Source organism: Lissotriton vulgaris, chromosome 7 (assembly GCF_964263255.1).
Source record: "Lissotriton vulgaris chromosome 7, aLisVul1.2, whole genome shotgun sequence".
Taxonomy (NCBI): domain Eukaryota; kingdom Metazoa; phylum Chordata; class Amphibia; order Caudata; family Salamandridae; genus Lissotriton; species Lissotriton vulgaris.
This window is the reverse complement of record NC_141695.1, coordinates 757,127,583-757,153,352: the sequence shown is the minus strand read 5'-3', so window position 1 is coordinate 757,153,352 and position 25,770 is coordinate 757,127,583. Positions and strand designations below refer to the sequence as shown.

At 46.1% G+C, this 25,770-nt stretch overlaps 1 protein-coding gene across 1 annotated transcript in view; it reads left to right on the top strand.

Moving 5' to 3' along the window:
- The window catches only part of CPSF4L (cleavage and polyadenylation specific factor 4 like), a 208,088-nt gene that overhangs the window by 24,718 nt on the left and 157,600 nt on the right, over window positions 1-25,770 (top strand). The window lies entirely within an intron of this gene.

Genomic DNA, 25,770 nt, shown 5'->3' with positions numbered 1-25,770 from the left:
CAAGTGCCTCCCAGGCCCAAAGAATACGATACATGAAAAGCAAGCGAAAACAATTTAGAAACACATGATAAAAGATTACACTGTATACCATGAAACGGCTATACTATATCCCTTACTTTATAATAACTATTGCATTAGGGTAAGTGCAGAACAAACAGCTTTGCAAAAGCGACTATGCAAGCTCGGAGCATGTGAGAACATAGAGCAGCCATCTTTAAGTGCATTGCGCATGAGCAACAAATTCCCACCAGAACTGCGAGTGCGTCACGTCACATGGGTATGACCGACGCATGCGCAGACTAAATTCCCGCGTAGCAGCGGCCGTTTTAGAGGCAAGCGTATTACGTTTTAGAAAACACATAGGCAAGCATCTCTGGGACACCCCGTGTAGTGTAAAATGTGCAATATTAGTAAGACCAACAAATTGATTACAAAGTTAAGGTTATTCGAGGTTCATGAATACAAGTAAGTCGCTAATTATGCGAAACCTTGCTCCATCATGCCCACTTCTATTTTGCTTCCACCCTCTGAAAATCACAGCCTAAATCTGAAAATCACAGCCTCGTATGCAACAAAGGATGGGATTACGCTGTTTTCCTCAGAACCTGGGTTAAGTGCAGTTTACAAAGTAATGGTTCTGCCGTATTCAGTTTATACACAACACATTTATCCAGGGAGTCCTAACATGAAGATCCTACCTCTGGGTCAAAAGATCCCAATATCAATCACATAGGCCATAAATTGAATAAATCGATTTATATTATTTTGGCAAAATTCATGCATTGTAAGAAACAATATTGATCGTTTAAAAAGGACAAAAGCTGCTCCGTGAGGGGTGAATGTAACATGCTTGTGCAAAGGAAAGTATTCCTGATGTTGCGACCAGTCATGTATAGAATGTGTGAACATTTTACAATAAACAGTCAATTGCACAATTTTCCAAAAGTTTGTGGCAGTGTGTTCGCAAATATCCCAAATATCCAGTTTCAATGGTACAGAATAACTATAGTCGTCGACGTTTCAACCCCCAAGTCTCCATCGTGTATCTAAAAACAACAACAGAGGTCTTCATCAGACAACAAGATAAATCTATCCTAAGGAGACACCCTAGAGGACTAAAAATACCTTATTAGTCCTATGTGTATTGGAAACCAAATAAAATAGTCTAAATATTTTCATGAGACACTCGCCTCAGCAGAAGAGTGAGTGTGTTCAAATAGCTCCAAAGGGTCACTTTTCAAATCAAAACTGCAATACATCATATTGTACATCATATTGTACCAAATTATAACTATGCTGCTACCAAATCAGTTGTAATTCGAGTTTTTTAATATGAAGTATAAGTTTCAGAACTCTCTCCCACTTAGGTAAGTGATGCATGCCCCATCCAGCCGAGGCGTGATTTTTATTCACATGGATACATTCTGAAAGACATTAAAATTAAATAAAACTGGACTTCAATAAATGCTTCACAAGATCTATATTCTGATGTGCAGGGTTCAAGGGGGAGGGGTGTGGACCAGCATCACCGACTTTAAGTAAATGCAGCTTGGGGGTATGTCTTAAATGTAATTAATGTTGCTTGTACTACCCTGATCAACACTGTATTGTCTACATAGTAATAAAAGACCAATATTGGGTTCAAGAATGCTCAGAGAACGCCATAGGCAGCTATGTAATAGCCGCTCTAGCAGAAAGACAAAAGACCATACCTCCACCCCCGCGTCTGGACCAAACCTTTGCAGAGGATGCGACGGGGATGAACCAAGGGATCAAAAGGTAAGGGTGCACGCGGAAGGGGGGCTGCTTTCTCCCCTCCTAATATGGCGGCATCAGGTGGTGGTATGCTTGTTGTTGTTGGACCACGTTAGGGAGCGGCAAACACATTGTATCAAATCAAGATCTCTTCTTGCTATTGATGTGAGAAAGTGAAGGATATATGAGGAACTTTATATCTAGGACGGGTTTTAATGCATAAGACCAATAAATGCAAATGTAATGTCCCCAAGAGTGCACAGATTTATTGACATCCTTAAGGTCATGAATTAACATGGATGCATCTCTTCATCTGTAAAACTGTGCAGGTCTAATTTAACAATATGAATGGTGTCCTGCATACATGAGCTCCAGTGGCCCAGATTGATTCATACTAATGATAGTGTGCAAATAAAAATGCATATATGGAAAAAAAGTTGTAAACATTTGCTCAGCTTCACCAGTGGAAAGTTTCAAGGTTTTTGAGACTTGGCGATTGAATGTTAATACCTTTGCCCACTTCTATTTTGTTGGTATTTTACTTTCGCCCTTGCTGCGACATGGCAAGCAGTTCGATCTGTTCATCAGGTTTAGCCTGGGCAGTTTGCCATATCAAGAAATGCATTGAGATCAGTGCATTAATGAAAGACTAACAAACATCTTGAAATCACTGGTCTGCCGTTCACTGTGCACGTGGAAACAAGTCTGACTTCCAAAGGGGTCAGAGACATCCCCTCCGCCCCCAGCAGGGGGGTGCAGTTGGGGTCTTCTACCACCTGCACTGGGATGCCCAGGGGGTCACTCGGACCCTTCTCCCCACCCTCTTCCAAGGAGCGCTGTCATGGGGTGCACTGGCTGCCTCTTTGCCTGGGCACCTGCATCTGTAATAGAGCAGGGATGCAGAGGCAACGGACTCCCTCATTTGCATGTTGCCACGCCTCCATGCGAATGAGCAAATGCTTCCTTGAAACCGTCTGGTGTGCGCAGTCCACATAATACATAGACCTCCTAGAAGAGACTTCAAGAGAAGGATGCGTATAAAAAAAAATACCATACCTATGGGATGAGAGCCAGAGGGTTTCCCAGGTAAAGGAGGAACCTACCAAAGCATTACAAAGAGCCTGGAGAGCGAAGGTGAAAGGAAAGCCAAACAAGCATTTACAATGGAACGGTCTCGCCTTTGAAAAAGTTAGAGCTATTGGCATTGTAAATGACAACATTTTTATTTGTGTTGGTTTTGAAAATAGATAAATAAATGGCCCTGTCATTTACAATACCAACAGCTTAATCTCTTGCAAATGCCACACACAAACACACAGACCCACACAGAGTCCCACACACATACATACCTACAGAGCCACACTCAGAGCCACACACACACACAGAGCCACACACTTCCAGTAGTCGGTGGGCAGCGTGGAACAGACCAGTGATAGAGCGCGCAGGTCGCCCGACCCTTAGATTTTCCAGATTTCAAGCACTTGGGCCCATGACGTGATTAATGACAATAATTTTTAAAGAGTCGGGCGAGTTTACACACCGCTATCAGTACTTTGTGTGTGTTTCATTAACACCATTACCATGGTACCTGACTTACCACAGGCACTTATCTTCCTGACGGATCAGGAGCTATTAGAGGACAGGTGATAAGATAATCCTAAAATACTTTATACATTCAACAAAATACTTTGATAGCTATATAATGACCACAGACACCTGAAGGGTTTTAAGGATTTTTATATAGTAATTAAATTCAAAGTGACAAGAGTATAAGACAGATGCAAATCAAAACCTCAATAATCAGGATTACTACAATGATATAGCTATGGATGAGGGCAAGCACCATTTGAGTGCGAGTGGAAAATCTACTGGGTAAGGGTAACAGAGAACATGCTATTCAGTTTCAGGCTTATACTAAGGTGAAGGAGTCAGAACAACATTAGTCAGTGAAGTGCTAAAGTCCAACAAGTGATTCAAACCCTAATCCTAGACTCTCTGTTACACTAAACTTAGATTCTAGACATCGATAACGTTCATCACACTCTTCAAGCAATACAGTTTCAATATGCCCTACAGGAAAGGGAAAAATGGAACACACTAATAAACAGTTTGCATACGACATTAGAGAGAACAGAGAGAATATCATGGGCATAGAGGCTTTATATGAAGAGTAGGAGGAAGATGGATAGAAAGACGGACACCCACAGAGTATATTTACCTAGGACAGGAATGAGGACTAACCCTGGCCACGGGTCAGCTTTGGCAAAGACGAGGACAAGGACCCTCAAGGATTTTTAGGATGTCAGTAGGTGAGCAGGTACAGCTCACGGACAATCAAGACAGGATACCCCTCAGGATTTGGGTCAGGACTGGGCTCACCAAAGGGCACGACCAACACCTGCAGCTTCGGATGCAACGCCTGCGCTACCCCCTCTCTGCACGGAATCCGCCAGTAACCCCGATTGGGTTCTCGAATCTCCCAGCAAAGTGCTTCGCCAGCACTTAAGCCTATTTCCACCCCTTGGAGTTTGTGGAAATCTCGGACAGAGAGCTCCGCCGCTCTCTGTATCAATCACCTATAGAATTCGTAGGGTCGGTGACAGGTCAGCTACTCGGACAAGTCGGACAACTTCTCTAACTAAACTAGGCTAGTTATACTCTTTTCGGGTCCTTAGACCACCCACAAATGTTGCAAGTGACAGGGTCCCCAACTTATGATTGGTCAGGAGAGGTGGTTAGGTCATTGTCACCACCTAAAATTCTGGGTTCCCATGTTTAATATTCAATTTTCAGCACCCACCCCTTACATTCCTGTTCCCAGGCATATGTGTAGAAGAGAACAATAGAGCACACAGTGGAAAGAAACAAATGTAACGTTTTCAGGTGAAATTCAGCTTCTTCTCCCTGGGTTAAGGTGCAGGTTCCCAGGAGCATCTCAGCTTCGGTAGCCAGCTGGCTGAGTTCCACTGATGCAAGGCTCGGTTCTCATGTCACGTGATCGGGTCCGCTTAGACTTCTAAGATGGAGAGGCTCCCCTACTCCCAGGCCCCCAGATACGTGGTGCATGAAAAGTAAGCGAAAACAAATTAGAAACACAGAAAAAATGAATACACTGTACACCATGATAATCTACACTGCACCCCTTACTTTATAATAACTATAGCGGTTAGACGTTATGCAGAAATAGATAGAAATGTAAAGCGGCATGGGCAAGCAGAGTGCGTGTTTAGAGACAAGCGGCCATTTTTGCTACAATGCGCATGAGCGAAATATCCCTCCAAAACTGCGAGTGCGTCACATCACATGGGTATGACCGACGCATGCGCAGACTGGATTTTTGCGAAGCAGCCATTCTGTAGTATGCAAGCGTTGTTAGGATTAATAGACACATAGGCAAGCGTCTCTGGGACACCCGCGTGTACTGTAAAAGTGAAATATTAATGACAAACAGGATTGGTTAATACTATTTCAAGTTAACGAGGTTCATGAATGTGAGCAAGTCGCTTTACTTGCGAATCCTTGCTCCATCAATCCCCTCTTTGATGATACTATCATCACTATTAATGGAAACAGATGCCAACTTTCTTTCTTACATCTCACCCATTTCTATTTCAATAAATTTATTGTTAAGCCTCTTCTCAGCATCCTTATTAGGATGGAAACCCTTAGCCTTTTTATAGATCTGGTTTCACAACTCTTCTAATTCAAGTTCGTCAATATTCCTCTTTATTCCTCTCTTGTTTATAGTGTACTTCTTTCGGCACTTTTGACATTTGCAGCAAATAATTATAATAAACACAATCAGACTTATTCCAGCTATTGGCATCAGTATTTTCCCAACAAGACTGCGGCCTATGTTAGAAAACCAGCTACCTACAGAGGAGAGACCATCAGTCAGTCTCTTCCAGGCACTATCAACCTCCAGTGGTTTGAGTTCTTTTTCCAAATTAGTTATGTTTCGCACATATTTCTTAATTTCGACGCTCTTATCAGGAATGTAAGTGCAACAATGTTGCGCCTTCAGCATCCTGCAGACTCCGCCCTCTTTGCCAATAAGGTATCAAGAGCAAGTCGATTCTGCAAAACCATTGATCTGATCGCAACCATTTCAGTATTGACCAGCAGAAATCCAGCAGCAGTGTCAGTTGATAACAAATCCACTACTGTAGATAATTTGCAAATAAGGTGAGTATTGAGAACCACTCCCACTCCAGGTATCAGTGCACTAAATATATCACCTATAATTTCTCCTACACTTTCACGTCTACTACGTACTAAACCATTAGTATCTTCATTGCTTCCAGCGGCGTTGTTCACATGGTATATTTTTGGGAAGACAATGCCAAAATAGCAGCTTCCATACCAGTGATCCGGCAATTTGAAATAAGCCTTGTTTCCACATATATAATAATTGGACTGGGGGACTGTTGGTTATCAAGATCGGCTCCACCAAAAGAGGTGCTGAAGAGACTATACTGGAATTGGGTTGCGGAACAGCTAGTCATAAACCCGGAACATTGCAAGTCCACTGTTGCCTTTTTAACAGTAAAAGATGTTGTAGTTTTCGAGCCCTATCTGGACCTAATTACTCTTCCATTTGACCGAGCACTGTATTTTAAATTTAGAGTGGGCTCGCTTCCACTTGGGGCTCTGGTGTCAAAGTGGAAATCTGGTGCTCACACGTCCCCTTATTGTGCATGTTGTCCTATTAGGATAGAGACCATTACGCATATCCTATTTGAATGCCCGGATTATGCAAAGCCCAGGAGCTTTTGGCTTAAACCCCTTTGCCGGAATTTGGGCACACGTAGTTATCTAGTAGCCCTGCGCATCCTAATGACGGATACTTCCCCCCCTATTGTATGTGGTATAGCCAAATTTTTAAAACAGTTTTGGTTGATTCGATGTAAGAGACTGTCAGTAACGGTTTAATTCACTTTTAGCTAATTTATTCTTGGCATTACATGTCCTTTTAATTTTTTTAATGTGCATTTAATATCGCCCTTTTAAAATGATGTTTTTTGTAGATTTGTAAATGGCTGTATTGTGTGTACGCTTATAAGATATCTTGCATATCGAATAAAAGCTTATCAAATCACATATATAATACATTCCGGGAAACACAGGTTCTGACCCATTTTTTGAAACCCCAACCTCCAATTACCTTGTAATTATGTTCGCATTCACTGGAACCGATGACTACATTGTTATAATAACTAGTCTTTTCTCTATGAAGACAGAGTTTCCCTTTCCGTTCAAAATCCAGCAACAGTGCAGGATTTGCTTCGCCATTTGTGGTGCTTTCCATGTTTTCAGCCCATTTAGGAGTTTTCTGTCTCTTATCATTGGCCTTTCTTTGGAAACTCTCCCTTCTCTTTTCTGCCATTTTCAAAAACATCTTCTCCTGCTCATGTAAGGAACAAGTCAAATTATCTCTGCGAGCTTCATTTAAATCTATGTCACCTATAGTCAGGAAGTATTCTCCCATGTAACGAGTCACTTCGCTTCTAACATGTACAATGTTCAGGTTTCCCCGAATAGGAAGTTCAGAAAAAATTACGTCAGTGTTTGAATAGTAGTACTGTAAAGTGCTTCTATAAAACAAGCTTGCTAATATACTACAGGAAATTCCATAGGTCAGGGGTAAATGGTGATAGGTCACACCTTCAGCTACTGAAGTAGGTAGCTTCATGCAGACATAACAATCTTCTATTTCCATAGCTTCTACATAATGCACTAGAAGATTTGCAAAGACATTTAAATGTGATCTGTTTCTCATTTTGTGAAAATGTAGTCCTTCCTCATCTGGTGCTTCTAAGTCAGGTCGTGTTAGTTTCAGGCTAACTGAATTGTCACGTCTTTCTACACTTCGTGGTGTTTCTTCGGTATTTACAACTTCTGTGTCTGGGGTCATTGATTTAGTAGGGTACAAGTTAGTATCTTTACTTATCATAAAAGGTATAAAGACTGTTAGTCCTATCCATACTACTATAACTATTGCTACGCTGCATAAGCATATTTTACAGCAAGTTTTACAACAATTCCCTCTAGGTCTTCCATTCACATTTGAATCAGACATTTTAGCTTACAGGTGGCTTTCCAACCCCTCTTTGTTTCTCAACACAAGAGGCTTACACAGTTTCACTTTCAAGTTGGGTCCTCTTCTTCAGGACTCAGATCCTCAATCGAATCTTGATCGCTTTTGTCGCTTATTTCGGGATCATCAATTTCTTCCAACACCAAATATGTCCATTCAGGACTTCGGTAGTTTTTGTTTTGTCTTTTTATTCTGGTACTGCGTCTGTTTTGCTGCGTTCCTGCTCTCTGTTTTTCACTAGCAGCTCTTTTCCGGTCCTCTATTTTCTCTTCCACAGTTTTTAGTCTTAATTTCAGTCATTTTTATGTATCTGTGTTCACTTTTCTTCTTGAGCCTTTTAGCTGTTACTGCAATTTGGCCCTCTTCACGAGCCCTTTTATTTTCATTCTGTTGTGGCACTATTGTTTTGGCAGTGTCTTCTTCCCTTCCTGTCTGACTAGTTCCAGGTCTTTCTTCGGTTTCTTCTGCCTGGTTTCTAAGCTGGCCGTGTTCAGGTATACATTGGATTTGTCTCTGATTCTCAACTGTTTCTGGCTCTGCCTCCTGAACACGTTCGTCTATGTCTATCTGTTCCTGTTCATGCACTTCGAACCCTTGATTTTCTTCCGCATGAACTTCAGCCCTAATTACTATCTGTCCCTTTTCAGTTTCTGGAGTCTTTGGAGGTGTGTCGATGACTTGGTCTGTCCCTACTTGACCTATTTCCTGATCAGGTCTGACGTGAATCTCGATAACCTGACCTTCTTCTTCTTCTAGTCCTGTCTCTTCCTCGCTATCCCACTCTCTATCTAGATAGGAATATTTTCTTGTTCTTATTGGATCAAGAATCAGGTCATCTGCTGGGAACCATTCGTCTTGACTGGTGCTTGGTAGTATGACATCAGCTAGATCCGGACCTTCGTCTGGAGTCTCCTCAGCTGCACCACCTTCAGCTTCAGTCGCTTCTTCTTCGGTTACCTTCTTGGTATGGCTGGCGTGGATCCACTTTGGCACGCCAGCGCACTTCACAGCAGTGGTAGTGACAAGGATCACTTGCCTCGGTTTTCCCCACATTGGTGCAAGGCAACTCTTCCGGGTGTGTTTCTACAACACCACCCAATCTCCAGGTTTCAGTTTATGGGCTGGAGTTGTTGGCCATTCGACAGCAGTCTCCCCAATCTGGTGAGAGATAGAACGCACTTGGTCACCCAGCTGCCTGCAGTATTCTAGCACCAAATCATCAGAAATGCTTAGCAGTTTGTGTCCAGGTACCCATGCCTGTCGCATCACTCTTCCCATTAGTACTTCATGGGGGCTTAGGCCTGTCTTTCAGTTTGGAATGCTTCTCAATCCCATCAGGACAAGAGGTAAAGCTTCTATCCAGTTCAATCTTGTAGAGTTACACATTTTTGCCAATCTTGATTTTAGAGTGCCATTTACTTGTTCGACTATTCTAGAAGCCTCTGGATGATATGCACAGTGCAGCTTTGGCTCAATTTTGAATGCTTTATAGAGTTCGTCTAAGATTTCGTTGGCAAAATGCCCACCTCTGTCTGTTTCAATTGTTTCTGGAAAACCAAACCTAGGTATTAGCTCCCTTAGTAATAACTTGGCTACAGTGATGGCATCATTTTTCTTTGCAGGGTAGGCCTCCACCCACCGGGAGAATAGGCAAACTATTACCAAGACATACCTGTATCCTTTACACATAGGTAACTGAATAAAGTCTGCCTGTAGTCTGACAAAGGGACCTTCTGCCTTTCCAATTGTACTTTGTTCTACTACAGTCCTCTTCCCTGGGTTAAACTGCTGGCACACCAAGCACCTCTGGCAAAGCATCTCCGCAATGTTTATGAACTTTGAGTTATAGAACACTTTGTGGAACATACGGCACATTTCATCCCTCCCAATATGTGTATCTCCATGAATCATCCGGGCCATTGGGGCAGCCATGCTATCTGGTAACACAGGCATACCCGTCTTATCAACCATGACACCATCCCTGTCCCTGGGCTGACATTCCTCAGTCTCCCATCTTTGTTTTTCCTCCTCCTCTGCTGCTTGCTGCAACTCTTTCAGTTCCCTCCAAGAAGATACATTCTCAAACACCATAAGTTGGCAGCTGTTTCCGCCTCCCCATAATTTAATTTTTAGGGACATTTTGTATCGGGCACAATATTGGGCAATTTGGTCAGCATATCTATTTCCAGCTGTCACATCGTCATTACCAGATTTGTGAGCAGCACATTTGACCACCGGCAATTCTTTACGGTAACTGGATTGCTTCCAGTAGGTTTTGTACCACTTTTCCATTTCTTATTGGGGTACCTGAGGAAGTCATGAATTCTCTTTGTAACCATAGCTGGCCGAAGTCATGAACAACCCCGTAACCATATTGACTGTCAGTGTATATGGTTACTCTCTTATTTTTCCCTTGTTTGCAAGCTCTTGCCAATGCAATTAATTCGGCTACTTGGGCAGATTTTATTTCACTTAAATAGGATGCTTCAAGGGTCATTTCCAGTGTGACTACGGCATAGGCAGCACTCAACCCGCCATCCTCATGTCTCAAACAGGAGCCATCCACAAACATCACAAGGTCCTCTATGGGAAGAGCCGTTTCTTTTATATCAGGTCGTGGTTTGGTGCTAAACTCAGTTAAATCAATACAGTTATGTTCAATTTCACCCTCCACTTCGGCATTTTGGGTGAGGGGCAACAAAGTTGCAGGGTTTAAAATATTGCATCGGGAAATTATCACATTCTCTGCACCAATAAGAATTCTCTCATACTTAGTCAGCCGACTAGGTGTGAGATATTGGGATTGGTTCGGGTCAACAGAATCACAACTGAATGTGGAACATAAACCGTTACAGGATGTCCCATGACAATGTTTTCACTCTGTTCCAGACTCGTGCAAGTAGCAGCCACTGCTTTCAGACACCCAGGTAGCCCAGCAGCCACTGGGTCCAGAGTGGCTGAAAAGTAGGCCACTGGGCGTCTAGTCAGACCATGTTCTTGTGTTAGGACTGAGAGCGCACAATTGTCTCGTGTATCACAGAACAATTCAAAGTTCTTGGAATAATCGGGCATTCCCAATGCAGGAGCTGAGCACAGACAATTTCGTAATTTTATCCAGGCTGTCATGCTTTCGTCATCCCAACTAACTGGATCATCTACTCCTTTCTTGGTCATTTTTATCAATGGTTTGGCTAGAACAGCAAATCCCACAATCCACTGTCTGCAGTATCCCACAACTCCTAGGAACATTCTGACTTCTTTCTGGGTTCTAGGTAACTCCATATCTCGAATTATTCTAATTCTTTCTGAAGTAACCCTTCTGATACCTTTTTCTATCTGGTGCCCCAGATATTTCACCGAATTTTTACAGAATTGCAATTTGTCAGGTGATACTTTATGTCCTCCCTTGCCTAAATGATTCAGTAAGGCAATGGTATCAGTAACACAGTCACTTTGACTTTTAGACGCCACTAGAAGGTAGTCTATGTACTGAACCAAAACGGATTCCTTCGGCAGGACTAAGGATTCAAGGCATCTTTTTAAGATCTGATTAAAAATCAAAGGACTTTCTGTGTACCCCTGGGGGACACGATTCCAGACGTAGACATGACTGTCGAACTCAAAAGAGAAAAGAAATTTGCTGTCTGGATGCAATGGGATGGATAAAAATGCATGACATAAGTCGATGACAGTGAACCATTCCACATTCCATGGAATCTGGTACAGGATCACTGCAGGGTTTGGCACAATGGGACAGCAAGGTACAACAATCTGGTTTACCTTTCGCAGGTCCTGCACTACCCTGTACTTTCCGCTAGGCTTTTAAATTCCAATTATGGGTGAATTACAAGGACTGCTCATTACTTCCTGTATTATGTTTGCCTCCAGCAATCTGTTTACTTCGATTGCAACTCCTGCTTTCACTTCTGCACTCATTTTATACTGTCTGGTTTTCGGGTAGATAGCATTGGGTTTAATGGCTATTTTAACTGGGTCCACATTTGCCATTAATCCTACATCTCTCCCAGTGAAATCCCACACCTCTGGTATCACCCTTTGTTGGAGTTCTTCAGGTAAGTCGTGAATTGTCAGAGCTTTAACTGCTGCATCGGGCCTTAGCAACATTAGTTTATACAGGCCATCTTCATCTGGGGTCTGAATTTCGACGCCTTTTGGGGTGCAAAAGATAGTGCAGTTATTTTGCACAACAAATCACGTCCCAGTAGATTCACTGGACTAGAGTCACAGACAACAAATCTGTGCATCTCTTTGAAATTCCCTATAGAAATCTCCATTGGTTCAGTTACAGGAGTACTAATTATCTGGTTTGATACGCCCACTACTTGGATAGCTTCTCCCGAGAGGGGTAGGTTTGGAACGTCCGCTGTTCTCACAGTCGAACGGGTAGCACCAGTGTCCAACAGAAAGGTGACATCATTTCCTTCAACCTTTCCTTCAATGTATGGCCCTGTCTGGTCTACCGGTAGGGAGGCGCCAAGCACGCACTCCTCTTCCTCCCCCCTCAGGCCCCGTCAGTATGGTTCATCACAGAGGAATGTATCATTTAACAGGAATTGTGAAGTTGCTGCATTTCTCTCATTCCCTCCTTCCCATACCTCAACCCCCTCATTCTGTTGACCCTGATTCTTGTAATTAGGTCTAGGAGCTCGAGGCAATGGATGCTGATTTACCTGTTGCTGATTCTTTCGTGGCCCCTCTTTCTGCACCTGTGGATTTAAACCATTTATGGGGGCATTACCAGCCTGCAAATGTGGACACTCATCTCTCCAGTGCCCTATCTGACCGCACCCGTGACAGGGGAACTTCTTCTTGGCCTCTTCTTTACTCGGGGCTTCCCTCCTCCCCCAGAGTTAGTATTTTGAGTATTATTATTCATTTTACTTAACTGTTTCTCTTGTTGCTCAGCCAATTTTACTTGTGCCCACATATCTTTCTGTTTAGGTGGGTTTCTTTTTCATTTGAGTCTGCTTTTTCTTGTTATGTTGTTCTACACTTGAGCTGCCTGTGGAAAGCGCCGGGACACTCTTTTAGAGTAGCCGAGCGCTATACAAACACAATTTAACATAACATAACACATAACATAACTTTCTCCTTAAGGGCCTTCTTTTTGTTCTCCATCTCATCCTCACAGTACTTAGCGTACTTGAGAACCTCATCTATGGGCTTTCCCTGCCAACAGATTTTATTATCTCTAATCCACTGGGATATCTCCGGTCTCAAACCCAACACGAATCGATAAATGAAATGGGTCATATCCTTCATCTCAATGTTATCGATGCCACTGTAGGTTTTGAATACCTGTAATAGTCTTTCATAATAGGAATGCACAGTTTCATTATGGTCCTGGGTAGTTCTATCTATTCGGGTCCAATCAGTTTCTTTTGCTGGCACCTTTCCTTTTAGGTATTGTATGACTTGGTCATACTTTCTCATTACATCTGGGGAAGGAGCTCCGGTTCGGGAGTCTCTCGCATATTCATCACTGGGCCAATCAATTGCTACCTTGCACTCAGTCCATAAATCTACAGGAACTACAATGTCAAAGAACCCATCCAGGTCCTTCAGGAGAAACTTTTGGACTTTCACAAATCGCTCCACCTGCCTATACCACTCCACTGGCTTCTCTCTTAACTTTGGGAAGTCATTGGTAAAAGACACAATGTCTTGTCGGGACCACGGGACATGTACATATTTCCCACCTGGCACTTCACTCATGGGATACAGTTTTTCTGCTTGGCCTACTTCTTTTAACACAAATTCGGAAGTCTTTGTTTTGACCTTACTATCTTCCTTTTTCTTTGCCCATCTGGCTTTCCATTTATCTAGATCTCCCCATTTCTGCAGTATGTTCAGCAATTCCTTTATCTGTATTTTCTTCCCTGACACATTCATGTTCTCCAAATCCTTGTCGGAGAATTCTGCTCTATAGGGTTTCTGCAAGACTTTGGATCGACTTACATCAATTCCCATGTCAGCAGCAGTGTCCATTAATTTTTCATGGAGCACTCTGGTATTCCGAGTAAGGCTTTTGCTGATGAACAGCAACTTCTTCGTTAAGAGTATTCAATCTGTCTAATCCCACATTTCCGGCCATTAGTTCCTCCATTTCTATCCTTAGCCTGTAAATATCTAAAGGTTTGGGCTGGGGAGTTTCCCTATCTATTTCTTTAGTCCATCTATCTAGTTCTTCTGGAGTCACCACTGTGGCACTCCTGATCCCTGAAGTTGTTTCAATTAGGACTTCCTTCGCCTTAGCCTGATTCCCTGCCCGTGGTTCACTGGTTCCTGGCTCCCTTATGGGCAAATCCATTAGGGAGATCACGGATTCACATTCACTTGCCTGATCATCTACTATGAGCGGCTCTTTCCTTGGGGGGGCTGAGATTGGAGTAATAACTGAAGTTCTTGGACTAGCCTGCCTATCCCCGTAAAGAGGTATGGCAGGACCAATAGTTACTGGGATTGTCAGGGCATCAGGACTGGTATGTATCTGAGCTATAGTCTGAATTAGGTCATTTCGCTGCTTAATCAGGGCATCTCTTTCTCGTTCATGCAAAACCCTTTCTGTCGAATTGTCATGCATTATTTGGGGCACTAAAGGAGGGTATATACTCGGGGCAGTGGGGATGGCTAACCCTGGTCTGTCTTCACCAAAAGGTCGGTAATTTGGGACTGCTGTACTAGGTCTGCAAAACTCGTCACTATTACTGGGTTTGCTACCAGCACCAGTTACATCTGTCTCGCTGGCCCTTCTACTTCTTGGATGTCGGAAAAAAGGATTTTTCGAACTTAGGGTCCCAGACGCTTCAGCATAAGGAGGTGGATTTTTCATTAACAAATCCTTCAGGTATTCATCCTCTGAATCCCCCATGGCCATTAGATGTCGAGTTTTCTCTGTCTTTTTCCCTCCTCCTTGTTCAGTTACCCCAAACATCGGAAATAATCCCTCAACCATCATATTCTGTCTCCACTGCTTCATCTTTTGCTCTTTTGTTTCCCGCTGCAACTTTGAATACCATTTGCTTACTCCCTTATCCATCCGGGGCCTGTCTCGCTCTAGAGCCTCTATCTCCCATTCCTCTAAAGCTTCATACTGCGTTAATCTGGGTCGGGGGTGTAATTCATTCATTCGGGTTCTGAGGGCACAGGTAAGAGCTGAGGGCACAGGGGTAAGAGCTGAGGACACAGGGGTAAGAGCTGAGGGCACAGTTGAGGGAAGCTTGGTGAGGGCTGGAGGCCTGGGATGAGGTCAGGGGGCACAGGTGCCAGAAGTGAGGGCCTCGGAAGAGCTGAGGGCATGTGCATTACTTCTCAACACATGTGACAGAGAACTTTGCCCATGAGAGGTAGGAGAGGCAGATGCAGGGATCTATGCATGTGCTTATGTGATCTGCATTTATGTGTAGTACTACAGGAATACAACTTTTCATACTTTTGTGAATCGGACCCTATAAGCATAATAAAACTGTTTTTCGTTTGCTCATCTAGCATGTTGTTGCATTTCCTTCGCTGGTAGGAACACGCAGAAGGCAGGTGTGGGCAGGACCAGGTACTATATTAAGAAACAAGTTAAAAGTGCTGGAATCCCACCAGGACCTAGGATGTAACCATCTTGGCCCCTAGCTGTAGACAGGCACTACAACATACAGGAATAAAGCACTCACAATAAAGACATCACACATTTCACACTGGGCTATAATCAAAGTCAGAATAGCACACATCTCCCCCTCACTCGCCCCCCGCACGAACAGTAGCTCAATAAAGTACACGAACATAAAAGGAACACAAGAAACTGAATAAATAACAGCCAAACTAAAGGAACATAACACTGAAACAATGAAAGTAAAATAGAACTTCATGAACCATGCATACATCGTACAGGAAATAAGCTTTGAGCTGAACACCACCATTCACACCTTCACACAGAGCAAATAGCAGCACACACAATCTCACACCCCCCCTCACACAGGGAACTCAAGTACACACCCATAAAAGGCACACAAAACCATAAATAACCTCAACACCAATACTCTGCATGGGCATCACACCCAGTAGAGTATGCACGTTCCATGCAAACAGGAGTACACACACTCTATGGAAAGAGAAAATAGGCTTTCGACGTGATGGAGTATGTACCTGCCACGCAAAGAGCACACAGGCATTCAACCCAGTGGAGTGTGTAACCTCCAGCAAACAGGCATTCAACCCAGTGGAGTATGTACCCTCCAGCAAACAGGCATTCAATGCAGTGGAGTAATCACTATCCACGCAAACAGCATATGGGCAATAAAACCAGTGGAGTACTCACCCACCAAGCTAACCGCATATGGAACTTCAACCCAGTGGAGTATGCACACTCCAAGCAAACAGGCATTCAGTGCAGTGGAGTATTTACCCGCCACGCAAACAGCACACAAGCATTCAACCCAGTGGACTACACACACACACCCCACGCAAACAGCACATGGAATTTCAACCCTGTGGCTTACGCATCCTCCACACAAACAGGACGTCTGCATCAGAATACCCTGGGGCCCGCCCACCCATCCATGTGGCCGACAAACAAAAGTATGCAAAAGGATGACATTTGGGCAGCAACATCACACACCAAAGTGCACTCAACACCTCACACACTTTCTTCCCACGGACCCACACACTCGGATAAGACACAGTAACACATTGCAAGTAACTCAGCACTCAAATTGCCAGTGAAGTACGTGTGAAATGACGCAGAAAATGAAACGGACATTTGCATTAAACGCCCATAAATGCCAAAGCCATCTAAAGCAGAATTAATTAATTAAATACGTCCATGCATGTGCACAAACATTGGTAAACTTTGGCAATGGAGTTCATTCAGCATCAAACTATACTTTAACTTACACTTTGATACTTTTTAACTACCTGATAAATCAGTGTTAAAAAGTGCATAAACACCTCCTAAACATAGCATATTAACCAGAACTGACATCTGGTGGGATGCGCTTAAAGGCTTCACTAACCTCTGCGAACCAGCGATATTGTCTAAAGTCAGGCAGTTTTTCAAATAAAAGATAAAAACATTCAGAACAGGAGGAGGAGCTTCGCGGGCAACCAAGATGGCCGCGTGAGCTCGGAGCTCCGAAGACCCTCCGATCCTCCGTATTGATCCTGCTACCTATCCTGTCCCACAGTAGTGGGAATCTGTTGCTGTGCTGTTGCTGCGGTGGGGCCCGTTCTCCGATCGAAGATCCGGGTTTCCTGTGCTGAGTTACACTGTGGTGAAGATTGGAGACGACAACGCCATAACAGTCTGGCATTACGAGGGTGACGGTGGTGCTTCTACACGGTGGCAGCTCGAGAGGGTTGGAGCTGCCCCGTTCTGCGCTGGTGGCCTGATCAGATTGTCCAGCGGCCTGACGTTCCGATGAGACGGTGGAGGTGATTACTGACTTTTACCGCCTGGAAGCGGTAGTGCCGGTTAAACCTTTCTCTGGACTGTGATACCCCCGTCGCCCATCATGGCGGGCAGAGGTGATCCGGACAAAGGGAAGCCCCCAAGAGTCAGCAGGAAACCTTCCCTCTCGCAGACCACCATCTCTGAACGTTTCTCCCTCCCAAAGGGATCGCCTGGTGCTTCAGTCGTACTAAAGACACGCAGCACGATGTGTCTCCGGAAGATGCTGAATCCACCCTCCAGGATGTTATGCGGGCCATTGCGGGCATCAAGGCCGAAATGCATAAGCAGCACGAAGTGTTGTCGCACAAGGTCGACACGTTGGCGATTGAAGTCAACCTCATCAGGGCCGACCTCGGAAAGACGAACGACAGGGTCAAGTCGCTCGACATCAAGACGTCGAGTTTGACTACTGATATGTCCGACGTGCAGTCGGAGGTTCGGGACCTGAAAGCCGCTAACACGTTGCTTGCCCGCAGGCTCGATGATTTTGAAGGACGGGCAAGGCGCCAGAACGTCCGTATTATCGGTGTGCCGGAGGGCGCCGAGGAAGACGCTGCCGACCTCTTTGTTGAGAACTTGGTGTTGAAGCACTTGGCTCCCGGTGGACTGAGCAAGTTCTTTTCGGTGGAGCGAGCGCACAGACTACCTGGTGGCCAACCGAAATTGGGAGCCTCTCCGCGCCCCATCATTGCCAGACTTTTCAATTACAGGGACCGGGATGCGATCCTGCAGGCATCGAGAAGAGGTGGTCCGTTGAAGTTCCAGAATGCCGATGTGAACTTTTTCCCCGACTTCACTCAAGCGGTTCAGAAACGCCGGCAAAGTTTTATGGGCGTCAAGCGTAGGCTGAGGGAGATGGGGATGAAGTACTCTATGCTATTCCAGGCGAAGCTTCGGATAGAACATGGCGCCCGGGTGGTTTTCTTTGACTTGCCGGAGACTGCTGGGGACTGGCTGGACACCTTGCCTCAACGTCGGAATGCCCCTGAGGATCAGTCGGAAGAGGCGTCGGGTGGTCCTGATCTTCAGGAATGAACAATGTTTCTTCGGACTTCTTTCGGTGGATGGCCCTGCAAATGCAATCAGTCACGGACTATTGCTTTTCTTTTTCTTTCTAATGCTGCTTTTTCAAGACTGGGGGATAACGGGGGGTGATAGGGTGTCTCCTTTCTCCTCGGGGGGGCTTTCTGTAGATTAGTTTTTGGGGGCGACAGGCACACTGCTGGTTGGGGGGGCTTCTTAGTCTAATGCAGGGGTGCAGGGTGGGGGGTGGTTGGTTTGAGTGTTTTACTTATGTTTCTCCTTTTTCTTTTCTCTTGAGGCAAGGTGATTATTCTCCTGTTTACTATGTTGCGGTAGCTGCTTTCTGGGGGTGGAGGCTGGGACGGTGCTTCTTTGATGATGGGGGGTAAGACGCTAAATGTATTGAGTTGGAATGTGAATGGGCTGGGGGATCGCATTAAACGTGGGGTGGTACTGCAGATGTTTAAACGGTGTGTACCCGATGTCATTTTGCTACAGGAGACGCATCTCATTGGTAATACGTGCCACGCACTCAATAGGAAAGGGTTTAAGATGGTGGCTCACTCGGGGTTCTCTTCGGGGTCCCGAGGGGTGGGGATTATGGTGCGCATGTCTCTCCCATTGGAGGTGGAGACTAGGGTGATTGATGACAGAGGCCGCTATGTTGCCGTTGTGGGTAGATGGGAGGGGCGTACCCTGGTTTTGGTTTCTGTTTATGTTCCCCCAGGCCTGCAGACGACTGCCTTCCAGGATCTCGGGGGCGCCATTTTGGGCCTGCCGGAGGGATTGCTCATAATTGGTGGGGACTTTAATGCGGTGGTGTCGGGGACCCTTGACCGTTTTCCATCCAGAGATCTTCGTAGTGCGCAATCATGGCTCCCAAATTTCCTGAGCACCATGGGTCTTATTGACTTTTGGCGGCTTCTCCATCCCGCCCAGCGGCAGTACTCCTTTCATTCGGGCGCGCACGGAAGCCTCTCCAGGATTGACTATATCTTGACTCCGGCGGTCCAGGCCTCGACCGTTTCCGGGGCCCGCCTGATGGCCAGAGGCATATCAGACCACTCCCCGGTCTGGGTGTCGTTTGACTTTGGTATTGTGGCAGCCTCTAGACTAGCACCGGTCAATCCTTGGTACTTTCGCAACCCCAAAACTCGTGACCTCCTAGCTAAAGCTATCGACCTGTATTTCTCCGAGAATACGGGCTCGGTATCGTCGGCCTTATCTTTGTGGGAGGCCTTCAAAACTGTCCTGAGAGGAGAAGCTTTCTCCTTAATAGCTGAGGTGCGCAGACGCAGGGATGAGGAAATGGTGCGGTTGGAGTCTGAGATTGAGGACCTTGATTCTCACCTGGAAACGGACCCGACACCCGAATTGCTGCACGTCCTCTCCTTAAAGCAGTCGGAGTATCGAGTCACTGCCACTGACGCTGCCAAGGCGATGGGCAGAGAACAGCAAGGGAGGATCTATGATGCAGGGGACAAGGCGGGCAAGCTTCTTGCCTGGTTGGATAGGAGGGAGATGGCTTCCCGCGTGGTGCCCGAGATTCTGGGTGAGGACGGGGTGGTTGTTACTGACCCCAGCGCTATTGTTTCGGCTTTTGCCGACTACTTCGAGACGGTCTACACTTCGGTCTCCACCTTGACTGAGTCGGACTCAGCCTCTTTTCTGGAGGGAGTTGTTCTCCCTTGCCTGTCGGACACTGAGCGTGACGACATGGACAGGGACATTACGGCTGACGAGGTGGCACTCGCGATACGATCTTTGCGCTCTGGCAAGGCTCCCGGTCCCAACGGTCTTCCGGTGGAACTTTATAAGATTAAGGCTGACACCGTCGCAGTGCCCCTGCGGCGTATGTTTTTGGAGGTTTGTGAAGCTGGTGAGCTTCCGCTGGACCAGCGATTGGCCACCATTGTGGTTATTCATAAGGAGGGGAAGCCCAGGGACCTTTGCAGATCGTACCGCCCGATATCCCTGCTGAATGCTGAACCCAAGATTCTGGCTAAGTTACTGGCCAACCGGCTGGTGGGTGTGATCGCTGATTTGGTCCATCCGGACCAGTCGGGCTTTATACATCACCGCAACACCGCCCTCAATCTTCGGAGGCTTCACGCTGTCATGGCGCGGGTGCACACACTCTGCGAGCCGACCGTCCTGGCCTCACTGGACGCGACGATGGCGTTTGATTCCCTCGAATGGAATTATCTGTGGCCGGTGTTGTCTAAGTTTGGGTTTGGCCCCGACTTTATTGGTTGGGTCAGGCTTCTCTATACCTCCCCGCTGGCCAATGTAACGGTCAACGGCCGGGTGTCAGCTTCCTTTGCCTTGCGCAGGGGTATCAGACAGGCTTGTCCACTGTCCCCGCTCCTTTTTGCTTTAGCGCTTGAGCCGCTCGCTGCCTGGATACGCACCCACCCTGACATCTGTGGGATCAAGTGGTCGCCGGGCTTTGAGGACCGAGTCTCATTGTACGTGGACGATATCCTGCTCTACCTAACTTCCCCCTGTCGGTCTTTGATTGTGGCTTTTGATGTGTTGAGCACTTTTGGTGGATACTCGGGCCTAGTCATTAACTGGTCGAAATCCTATCTCTATGTGCTCAGTGGAGAAACCCCACGTCTTCCTAGGGGTTGCGCTATACAGGTCTCGCAGCAGGGGTTTAAGTACCTGGGTATCTATATATCAACGGATGCCCGGGCACGATACACTAACAACTTGCTTCCCCCTCTTGCGCGCCTCAGGCGCGACGTGGAGGGCTGGAAAAGATTGCCGCTGTCCCTGTTGGGCCGCGCAGCTTTGTTCAAGATGATGTCCCTGCCGAGATTCTTATATGCGCTCCAAAACACGCAGGATCCCGTCCCTTCCAAATACTTCAAGGAAATTGAAGGTCTGCAGCGGACCCTCTTGTGGGAGGGTAGGCCGCGTATCGCCGTTGTTAAACTGACTATCCCCTGGTACGATGGCGGTATTGCTCTGCCTGACATCCGCCGGTACTACTGGGCCTTTCAATTGGCCGCTCTTAACCACGGCTTTTATGGACCGGCGGAGAGTCCGGGGTACGCCATGGATCGTTGGCTCTTGAATGACGGGATGTACTGAAGAGCGCTATACTCCAGATCTCTGGATGGAAAAATGACTGGTCCCACCAAGACTGTTGTGCACATTTGGAGGGCCATCACGAAAGCATTGGGGTGGAAGGGCAGACTCACTATGGCCACTCCACTTTATGATTCTGACTTGCTGGGTAGGCTGTGGCACTCAAAGGGGTTTGACCGGTGGGACCTCATTGGTATCTCCAAGGTGGCTGATGTGATGGCCAGGGGGGAAATCAAGTCTTTTGAGGTTCTGAAAACTGAGTTTCAACTGGGTGCCACAGAGTATTTCAGATACGCCCAATTGCGACATGCCCTTATGGCTGCCCTGCCTGTTGGTGAGAAGGTCCCCGAATCATCCCCGCTGGAAGACAGGGTGCTGGACGGCCATATGCCTGACAGTGCCATTTCCCTGACCTATAAAAAACTGATAAATGTTCGGACGGATCTGTTGTTGACTGTGAGAGACCAGTGGGTGCGTGATGGGATTGAGTTGGATGATGAGGATTGGCAGTGTGCGGTGTCTTCTCCCAAGGAAGTGGCAATTTCGGCTAGACTACGCTTAGTCCAATTGAAGATACTCCACAGAGTTTATGTAACTGGCCCTAGACTGATTCACATGGGGCTCTCTGTGGACGGTCTTTGTAGGCATGGGTGCGGTGCACTGGCCACTTTCATGCATACCATCTGGGAATGCCAGGTTATTGCTTCTTATTGGGAACGGGTGCATGCGGTTATGCGTGAGGTGACTGGTGTGGATCTGCCCGCAGAAGCTCGGCGCTGCTTGTTGAACGTGTGGGGTCCGACTGACTACACTACTGCCCAAACCCGTTGGGTCACACTAGGGAACATGGTGGCCAAGCGAGATATTGCTCAGAAGTGGGGCGCCCCGACTCCCCCCACTGTGGAACTGTGGGAAACCAATATGGATTGGTGCATGCTCCGTGAGAAGACTTTGTATGTGGCCCGGGGTAAGCCCAGGAGGTGGGGGGTTGTTTGGGGGGCCTGGAATGAATATAGAGGGGATCTTTGTGTACCTCCCGATGCAGGTCTGCTGGAGGTTCGTCTTTCCCCCTAGCCCTTCCTTCCACCCAACTTTTTACTTAAACGGAATCCTGCTTTTCTCTCCCCCCTTCCACTTTGTACGCCTTTCCAGTATGGTTATTACAGAGAGCTACATGGTCCCACCCGCCCCCTGGAATCGTGCATTGCCGCTCATGTGTTGTACCTTGCCACTTCCTTTCTTTTAATGTTCCTTTCTTGTTGATTTCTTAGGTTTTCATATTTATAATATAAAATTAAACCTGATTTGCTCCATGATTTGATTTGTGCGCACCTCTTCTCCTTTTTTATAATGCTGCCTAGCCTCAGGGATGTAAGGCTGAATAGCTGTGTGCTTTGTTTTTTTTTTGGAAAACCTTTATTGAAAATTCATTCAGAACAGAGCTTGGCTTGCAAGTGATGACGCGAACAGCTCAGTCCTACTTCAGTTTTGATAGCCTGGATATTGCATCTTTTATTTCGCGGACATCCGGCTGCGGCACTATCGGTTCAGAATGCTGATTGTAAGATGAAAAGAGAAGTGACATCTGCTTGCACTGAGCGAGCACGCACAGTGGAACACATATTTTAACACACTTCCAATTGCTCATTCTGCAACAACATTACTCAATGATGGTTGTCTTTTCCAATAGGCCTCGAGAAACAAAGTGAAAGCAATCTCCTTTGGACGCAGCCTCTTACACTGAAAACAAGCCGAGGTGCCGTGAATCACTGTTCACGATTCCTCGCCCATGTATTATGCGCTTCTGCCAGGAAGCGTGTTGTTTCTGACTGACCTTTTTTATTTTTACCAGGAAGCGTGCGGTGCTGAAAGGGGGTTGGGGAGGAAACGCGATGTATCGAATACGGGAGGGGGCGGGAACGGGCACACGGACAGCGGGAGGGGGGTTGGGAATGGGCACATGGACAGCGGGAGGGGGGCTGGAACGGGCACACAAACAGCGGGAGGGGGGGCGGGAACGGGCACATGGAGAGCGGGAGGGGGGCGGGAACTGGCACACGCTGGTTCAAGACGGCACTGCGGATCTTCTCAAGTAAGCTACTGCCCGGCCGCCATCTTCGGAGAAATGACCAAAACAAACCTTAAAAAAATAAATAAATAAACCACCGCCCACCGCCACAATGACGTTCACAAAGGGGCGGACAGCGAAAAAATCAGAACGCCCAAGAATATGCTCGGACAATGACTGAAGCATCTCTGTTCCAATGGCTAGCCTCCATTTATGGAGCTAGCCAATGGAACAGAGAGGCGGGTTAAAGCCCCATACTGATACTCAAAAGATTTCTCCTGCGCGAACACTGCTGCGCAGTGGACGCCAGGCGAAACCTAAAAACTGGTGTGAAAATTGTCAGCTAAAGGTTGATTGTCAGGGGCAGGTTTGGGACTTTAATTTCAATCAAATTGGAGGTTTTGCAGGCAGATATTTCAATAGATTCAAACAATAAATTAGTTTTGGTACTCACTTGGAAAGGAATTATTTTCCAAGAAGTTGTTTTTCTTTACTACATATACACTCCCCTGATCAGCGTTGCAAACTTAGGACTCAATGTATGTTAACTGAGCAGAACACAAACTTACAGTAAGAAAGGGACATGGAGCAAATGATTGTGTGAAAGTTTGGATCCCCAAGCCTAATCCCAAAACCACTTGATTAATTACACAGGTACTGAAATATTCGCATTAGGATACTGGCCCATAAACTTTCTGGGGAACATAATTGCAGCCTTTGGAAAAAAATGTTTAGTCTTCCAGTTATTAATCTGAACAGTCAATTAGCTCCTGATATACCAGCATCCATAACACACTGTTATGTTGAAAAACAAAATCTGCTCTATTACACACTGGTGTCTCCGGAACTCTTGGAGAAACGTATACTTTTCATATTTGTCAGTGAGCAGACAGTGACCATTGTCCAGAAATAACAGAATTCATCTGAGGCATCAAATATAATGAGCATGTGCAGAAAATCACAGATGAAGACGGGAATACCAGTTCACAAATTAGGATGGAACCAGTGTTAAAAAGGTTAAGAAACAGTGAGATGCTAATTTCTCTCTGCCTGGCAGCCACTCTCCCAGAGTTGAAGGAACATCACCTGAAACCTGGCACCCTACCTAGAGGGGCTGTGTACCTGTCCTAAAGTTTCTATAAGCCTGTCTGCTGAGCGAGCTAAGGAGCTTACATAGCCTTGCAGGAGGAGAGACGGTCCAGGGAGGAGCAAGACAGTGCAGCCCCATTATTTGTGGGGTGCACAGAAGAAGCGGAGCATTCTTGGACAACCCTGGCGCAAGATGGCCCTACATCTCTCCTATTGGTTATTGATGGGAACTGCGATTCAGAGACACTGTAATTGCCAAAGGCACAGCTAGGGCTGTGATCACTTTTCTGTGGTCGGCCTGTGTATGGCGGCATCTTCCGAATTGCTTAACGTGCCATTACAGGACTGCATCTGCATAGCCCAGGCCCGGTCTGAAGATACAGCTGCATTCCAGTTGGCCAGGATGTGAGGTCCAACTGCAAATACGAGGAACCCCTTTGGGGCTGCGTCTGCCGACAGTACAGTTTGGACCGCGTCAACTCAGGACTTGTGCTCTTCAGGCGACCAACTGCACACGGCATTGGAGGCTACTCCAACCAGAGCGGCGAGACTGTGAAGTAATTTCACATTTTTGCTTCATTTCCTTCAAACAAAAGCGTTGTACTATTTACAACCTCATGACATGTCGTTATAGGGGACAAAGGGATGGGAAAAAAGATAGAGGATGGGGAGCATGACAGCTGGACCAAGAGGGCGTAATGAACAATTAAAAAAACACGATGGTGAGCAACTGAATAGTTCTTGAGGAAATATTGCACGAATGTCTGTATTTGATTAACATAGAAGTATATTTTTCTCCCATTCCCCATCATGTGCCCTCCACCGCCCCCCTTCCCAGTCTCCACATGTAGAGGATGTTGTTGAGCATTTTAGTTTGTAGGCAAAAGTGTTTTGATAGGCTGCTGGAATGCTCAACGACACATACTTCCTCAATAGCCTTGCGGCTGACACTCTAATAGGGATGACTGACTTTCTTTCAAGCAACTAAAACGTCAAAATAGAATCCATAGCTGTTGTATAAGTTACTTCTGTTGCGGCCAGAGAGATGCTAACTTGATACGGAGCATGGCCTCGTTACTGAAGAATGTGTCAGCATTTCCTAGCAGAGAAAGCTTCCAGGCAACATTGTCTCCAGTATGTGTATGCCAGCAGGATGCTTGACATGCCGGAGTCATACTAAAG